Below are 8118 nucleotides of genomic sequence, written 5' to 3' on the forward strand. Positions count from 1 at the left end.
TCGGCCCTCAGCGGTCCCGCCGGGCTGCGTAATTGGAAAGTGGATAGGCATTGCCACCTGGTGGTACCTAGTGGAACTGACGCCGAGATCCTTTCCTGGGAAAACGTGGGCAAGTTCACCTAAGATTCAATTTCTTGCAAAATGCAAAATGGAAATAACCTTAGTAGTACATGCCTTTGGGGGTTGTTGTGAAGATTAAACACATAATAAATGTACAGTGATTTATGTAGAGTCTGGCACGTGGAGATAGATATATATATATTCCCGTTTCAGACTTATTTTATAGAAGGATCCTCAATGGGATGATCAGTTTAGCTTTGGGTGATGTTACTTTGGAAAGCAAAGAAGGAAAATATAGGCGGCTATTGAGTGGCAGGTGCATACCACCCACCTCCCCTGCCTTGTTCAAAGAGTCATGGAGAATCACCACCACCACCACCACCATTATCATCATTATAAGGTATGTAGTGCTACTGTGTGCTAGATGCTGTTCTAAAAGCTTTATATTTTTAAAATATTTAATCTCTCTAGACCAGATATTATTATTCACCCCATGTTACGGATGGGGACACTGAGGCACAGAGGAGGTAATTAATGGTTCACAGTCATACCGTTGACAGAGCTGGAATTCAACCCTGGCTGTTTCTTTCATTCGGTGGCTAAACTGGTATAATTTGCTGCAAGGTCAGATATCTTCTGACATCACAGATGAGCCTCATGTCCTTAGAGTTTCTCTCTAGCCCTGGAGACGATAGCTCTAGGCTGTGTAGCTGCGGAGCTGCGTCAGGCTCTCAAATGTTCAGTCCTCTTTGGGTAAATGAAAACCAGAGGCTTCCCTGGCTCTGTTACTCACCTGAAAAATGACAAGAGCACTGACCCCGGATTTCCACTCACAAATGTCACTGTGTGTAATTAGGTGTTTGTGTGGCTCTTTGTTTAGTGTTTGTCTTTCCAGCTAGACTGTAACTCAATTCTTTCCCAATGAGAACTTTCTACAATGGAGGAAGTGTTCTTTTTTTTTTTTTTTCTTTAAGGTTTCTTTATTTATGTATTATAGACAGAGCACATGCAGGGAGGTGTGGTGGGGGGAGAGGCAGAGGGGGAGGGAGAGGGAGAGGTGAAGAATCTCCAACCAACTCCCTCTACCACTCGTGGAGCTCCCAGTAGGCTTGATCTCACCACCCTGAGATCATGACCTGAGCTGCAAAATAGAGTCAGATGCTTAACTGACTGAGCCACCCAGGCACCCCAGTGATGGACCTGTTCTGCATCTGTGCTGTCGGTTACGGTAGCCACTAGCCGCATGAGGCTATTGAGCACTTTATTTTTTAATTTTTTTAAGATTTTATATTTTATATTTTTAAGATTTTATGTTTTTCTTAAGATTTAAGATTTTTATAATTTTTTAAGATTTCATATTTTGTATAGTAAGATTTTTGAGATTATTTGTCAAAGAAAGAGAGAGGGAGCACAAGCAAGGCTAGTGCCAGGCAGAGGGAGAAGCCAGTAAGCAAGGAGCCCGATGCAGGACTCAATCCCAGGACCCTTGGGATCATGACCTGAGCCAAAGGCAGACGCTTAACTGACTGAGCCACTCAGACATCCCTATTGAGCACTTTCTATGTAATTAGGATGACTGTGGAACTGAAATGTCAGTTTTTAATTAAATTAAATTTTAAATTAAATACAATTTTAAGAAATATTTATTGTAGAGGAAAAGAGAACACAAGTAGGAGGGCCAGAGGGAGAGGAAGAGAGACTCTCAGACAGACTCTGCATTGAGTGCGGAACCCAACTCTGGGCTCCATCTCACAACCCTGAGATCACGACAGCCAAAACCAAGAGTCTGACACATAACTGACTGTGCCACCCAGTCACCCTGAAATTAAATTAAATTTTAAATTAAATTAATTAAAGTTCCTAATTAAATTTAAATAGCCTCATGTGGCTAGTGGCTACTGTAAAGACAGTGTAGCTCTAAGCTCAATGGTAAGAGGAGTCATGTCTGTTGTTCACCCTTGTCTTCCTTGCCCAGACCAGGGCATGGATCATCAGATACTTGTTGACTAAATGAATAAGTAAATTCCAGCCTTGTTTTTCCCTTTTAGAGTATGTCTATTCTGCATCCAAGCCTGTCAGAATCCTCTGCAAAGTAGATCATCTCCCAGATGAATGTGGGGTTCAGGGCTCTGGAGTCGCCAAAGTCCATTTCCACAGATTGTGTTGCTTTAACTGCAGAACCTTCTGAGGTAGGTGTCTGTGCCTTGCTATGACAAAATCAGAGCTTGGAAAGGTTGAGTGGCTTCTCCAAATAGTCACAGCTAGTAAATGGCTGAGGCAGGATACAAACCTGCCCTTCCCAATCCCATGCCCTTCTGGAAACATCAACCTAACTCTAAGTGGGAATGAATTTGAACAGTGGGTGTTCAAGCGTTTGATAAGATGATATTTCAGTACTTCTCTAATTGCCTCGAGCAGGCAACTGCCTGGATATTGAACCCTGATGGTGTCATTAATATTTTCCTTGGATGTCTACTAAATGCCAGGGTCAGTGCCTCATTCTTTTTGGTTCATAGACAAGAGGTGGGTCCTGCTCTCAGCAGAGTGTGAGAGGTGGTTAGCACAGGGTGTGTGGGAGAGCCTGGGAGTCCTGGGAGTCCTTGCTGGGCAAGGCTGAGAGGAGGCTGAGGTTCCCCAGAGGCTCTAACAGTTGACTTTCTCTCTGGGGTGGGAATGGGAGATACTTCAGTCCACTGATATCTCCAGATACATCTTTGGAGGGAGTTGTTAGGAATAAACAAATGTGGATACACCCATTGCTAGCACTCCATTATTTTGTGCCTGTGATGGACATCACTAATTGATTGTCATGCTGCTTTTAATGCCTTTGATCTATAACTCATGCCACTCATTTTAGAAGATTCAGTCACTCTTGCAAAGGGCACATGGTTTTTTTCTAGATTCTCCAACAGGGTACATCATAGATGTTCACAAATCATACTCCACTACAATCACCGTGTGGTAGCCACCTGTTTTTCCTTCCCTGCATTAGCTCCCACCAGTCCTTCATTTTCTGTGGTCCATAAAACTGCTTGGAGTAGTCTCATGGTGACCTCTGGGGTCCCCTGTGAGGCCACCATGGGGATAATTTCCCAATGCCCCCAAAACTGTCAGTTAGGAAAAATTCAAGTGACGGGACCAAAAAAAAGCCCAAACAATAGGGATTTTTGTTATCATACAAAATAAGTTAGGACATAGGTGATCTCACCATTGGTTCACGTTCAACAATGTTAACAAGGGCCCAGACTCTTTCCAGTCTTCTACTCTGGCATCTTCAACTTGGTTGGCACCTCATGGTCACAAAATGGTTGCCATAACACCAAGCATCAAGTCTTCACTAGTCTCCTAATGTAGAAAAGAAGATGTTCAGGGAAGAGAGCTCTCCTCCTGATCTTCATGGTAACCAGGAGGGAAATGATTCCTAGAACTACCTCCTCTCCCTCTCTCTTCCCAGCTGTATACTTCCCCTTACATTTTGTTTGTGAGAACCAGGTTACCTAGCCTCCCTAGTGCAAGGGAGTCTGGGAAGCAAGCACTCGGCACAGGGAGACTCAGTAAAGAAGGATGGTGAGGGAAAGGTGGTTGAGATAGGAACTTCAATGTCTGCCCCTGTGCGCCTTTTCCAAGTAGGGAGCAGGGCCTGGGCTGCAGCATGTGTTTTCAGAGTCTCAGCTAGCCACACAGGAAAGGGGCTGCAAACTTCCTCCGACTCTCACCACTGCAACTCAGAGGAAGCAAAGCCAGTCCCTGGGCTGGAAGGGGAAAAGGTGGCCCTCCCCTCTTCTCCTCTCTCTTTAGTTTCTCCTAAAAGCAACTTTATCTCCACAAAAGCAACTCTCTTCTCTCAAGAAAAGATTTCTGCTTCACCGTTTCCCTGCTGGAAGCTGCCTTGCCCTATACCCAAAACAAAGGATTTGTTTGCTCTTAAAGGCAAACTAGCCACAAATGCTGTACGATCTCACTTATATGTGGATCTTAAACAAACAAACAAACAAACAAAAAACCAACAACAGCAACAGCACCAAAAAAACCCAAAAAGCAAACTATAGAAAAAGAGGTCAGATTTGTGGTTATCAGAAGCAGGGAGTGGGGGAGGGGGAGTTGGGAGAAAGTGGTCTAAAGGTACAAACTTCCAGTTGTAATATATATTAGTGTTGGGGATGTAACGTATAGCATGATGATTATAGTTAACACTGCTGAATGGTGTATTTGAAAGTTGCTAAGAGAGTAGACCCTGGAAGTCCTCATCACAAAGAAGAAAACATTTTTTTCTTCTTTTTTCCCCTTGCATCTATATGAGATGGTGAATGTTAACTAAACTTTCTAGGGTCATCATTCCACAAGCTATGCAAGTCAAGTCATTATGCCATATAACTTACGCATGCACAGTGCTGAATATCAATTGTAACTCCTTAAAACTGAAAAAAAATAATCATAAAATGCAAATTTTAAAATATCGCGAAGAACTGTTTTAATTTTTGCAGTTCTAGGTGAGTCCTTTACAAGCTCCTCTGAACCTCCCCAGTGAAGGTTTCAGAAACTTTAGGACCATTTGTCTTTACTCCATTATTAAGCTCGGAGCAGTGTGGACTCCTAGGTTAAGAGAGAAGCTGTGGAGGGTAGGGGGATTTGGGGGGAGAGGAGAGCTGCACCTGCCACAGAGCCTGGGCTCTAACCACTGCCTGATCTTGCCTCCTCCCCTCTGACAGAAATCTCAGGTCACTTTCCTTTAGTCCAGGCTGAATGCACACTGTCATGTGCATACAAATCACCTGGAGCTCTTGTCAAAAAGCAAATTTTCGTTCAGAGTGTCTTGCTGGAGGCAGGTGTGTGGGAGGATTCTTCCTTGTAATATCCTCCCAGGTGGCTGCTGTCACAGGGCTGCGCTTTGAGCAGCCAGGGTTTAGCCCAGTTGTTCTCAACCCCGGCTACACATTAGAATCATCTGAGTCATGAAGCACAACAGGTGCCTGGGTGCCAGTGGTGAGAACCACCAGGGATGGAGCCCAGGGATCAGTAGGAAGGCTTTAGTGTCCACCTGGACAATTGCTAAGCTAGGTGGAGGGAGACCTTCGAACTCTGTGTCTAAGAGCAGGAGTTGGGAAAACTGGGCACTGAGTCTCCGGAATGCTGTGCAACCTTGGAAAAGTTGCTCAGTCTGTGTCTCTGCATCTGTGCAGAGGGGTGGAGGCAATCATAACAGCCTGTACCCATTAGAGTTGAGTGAGTAGTAACAATGTGTCTCAAAGGCTTTGCCTCATGCCTGGACAGAGTCAATGCCCAGTACAGGGCCGGTGGTGGTGTTTTAATTTAAAAGACTGGAGGAGATTTGGGTGAAGAGAGCAAATCTGATCCCTGCCTTCTCTTCCTCATTATTCCTTTGGTGAATGCAAACTGGGTGAAAACATGACAATATTCCTGTTTCTCTCTGCTCTCTCCCTCTCCTCAGTGTACTGAGTAGTTCTCAAAGTGTGGCTCAGGGAACCTCTCAGAGGGTCTATAAGATCAAAACTATTTTTATAACAGTCCTAAGATTTTATTTGCCCTTTTCACCATCATTCCCTCTAAGTATACAGTGGAATTTTCCAGTGGCTTCAAGACATGCGGTATCACAAGTGGCTGGATTCTGCTATAAATGTAGTACCCAGCTGCCTTTTATTAAGTAGATATTACAGAGATTTTCAAAAGTGTAAAATATCATTGCTTGCTTACTAAGTGCATTTTGTTTTGGAAAGCACAGTTGCTTTTCATAGAAAAGATTTTATGTTACCAGGTAATGTAATGAGTTTATTGTTACTTTTAGATGAATGAGTAAGTATTTTCAAAACTATTTTTTTACATTTTAATTTAAAATACAGTAAACAATGGTAGGTACAACCCACCTAAAAAATAGCCCCTTGAAGTCTTCTATCAATTTTAAGAGTGTGAAGAGGTTCTGAGACCATTAAGTCTGAGGACCACAGATCAAGGCACACCTATCTAGAACCATCTCTCCAAAAAACATAGCAAACAACTCCATAGTAGTTATGGTGTGCCAGGCACAGTTCTAGATACTATATGTTCTAGATACTATGTGTATGACTATATATAAATATGACTATATATAAATAAATATCTAGTATCTAGATACTATATTTAGATACCTTATGAATATCTAGATACTAGATATCTAGATATTGATAGATCAATATCTAGATATTGATAGGTCAATATCTAGATATTGATCTAGATACTAGATATATATAAATATGTACATATTTATACATAGTCACACACATAGTATCTAGATACTATAGTATCTAGATATTGATCTAGATACTGTATGTGTGACTATCTGTCAAGTATGTATATATGTATATATATATATGTATGTATGTATATACACTTGATCCTTGTGACAATCCTACGAGGTATACTATATCTCCATTTTATTTGTTTATTTTTATTTATTTATTTATTTTAACAGTTTATTTATTTATTTTGGAGGGGGACAGAGGCAGAGGGAGAGAGAATCTCAAGCAGACTCTACACTGAATGAGGAGCCCAGTGTGGGGCTCAATCTCACGATCCTGAGTCCATGACCTGAACCGAAACCAAGAGTTGGACGCTTAATGACTGCACTACCCAGGTGCCCCTCCCTATTTTATTTTATTTAAAAGTTATTCTTCTAACTTGACTGAGGTATAGTTGGTGAATAAAACTGTATATATTTAAGGTGTACAACATGGTCGTCTGACATATGTACATACCATGAAATGATTACCACAATCAAGCTAATTAACACATCCATCACCTTTCATCGTTTTGTTTTGCTTTTTGTTCTTCTGTGGTCAAAACACTTAAGATCTATTCTCTGAGGAAATTTCAAGCCTACATTATAGTATTATTAACTACGGTCCACATGCTGTGCATTAGATCTTCAGAACTTATTCTGATAACTGAGAATTTCCCTTTGACCAACGTTTCCCTATGACCCCCACCCCCCAGCCTCTGGGAACCACTAATCTACTCCTCACTTTTTTTTTTTTTTTTTAGGATTTATTTATTTATTTGAGAGAGAGAGCAGGGGGAGGGGCAGAAGAAGGAGAGAGAGAATCTCAAGCAGACTCTGTGCTGAGCTCAGAGCCGACACAGGGCTCGATCCCCTGACCCTGGGACCATGACCTGAGTTGAAATCAAGAGTCGGATGCTCAACTGACCGAGACACGCAGGCGCCCCTACCTACCTGTCCGTGTCTATGAATTCAGGTTTTCTGTTAGATTCATCATATAAGTGAGATCATGCAGTTTTTGTCTTTCTGTAGCTGGTGTATTTCACCTAGCGATGTCCTCTAGGTTCATCCATGTTGTCACGAATGGCAGGATTTCCTAGATTTTTTTTTTTCAGGCTGAATAATATTCCTTTGTATATATATACACCACACTTTCTTTGTCCATTCATCTGTCAATGGACACTTAGGTTGTTTTTATGTCTTGGCTATTGTGGAGGGCCCTACAGGGAATTTGGGGATGTGGAAGAGGCTCCTCCAGAGCTCGTCCCTGCCTGTTGAGTTTCGTCCAGTCCCACTGTTGGGGTGAGGAATCCCTCCCCCTCCCCATCCTCCAACCCCCTCCACGTACTTGCTGAGAGCTTGGCCCAGCCAACTGTGAAAGATTGTACCAGACAGGCGAGGCTGAGGTGGGGATGGAAGCCTGAGGTGACATGGGTTACGTAAGGGCCCCTGAGACAGGGGACAGTTATGTAATGGGGAAGGCAGGCAGCGATGGTGAAGTGTCAGGACAAGGAAAGAAACCAGGAATTGGGGGAGGAGACAGAAAAGGACAGAGCACCGGAGAAGTGTCTATCATCAGCCAGAGCAGCTGCCATGTAAGAGAAAACTAGAAAAGGTCAAGGGTGGGGCTTCTTCTGTCCTGTGACCTCCCTAGTGCCCCTGCCCTGGGAGACTCCAACTTATCTCCTGGCCCTGTTGGGTATAAATGATTCCAGAAGTCCCCCCCAATATCTTTTAACCAAATACCCCTACTGCTTAATTAATCAGAGCTAGTCTTTGTTGCTTCC

Source organism: Lutra lutra, chromosome 18 (assembly GCF_902655055.1).
Source record: "Lutra lutra chromosome 18, mLutLut1.2, whole genome shotgun sequence".
Classification (NCBI taxonomy): Eukaryota; Metazoa; Chordata; class Mammalia; order Carnivora; family Mustelidae; genus Lutra; species Lutra lutra.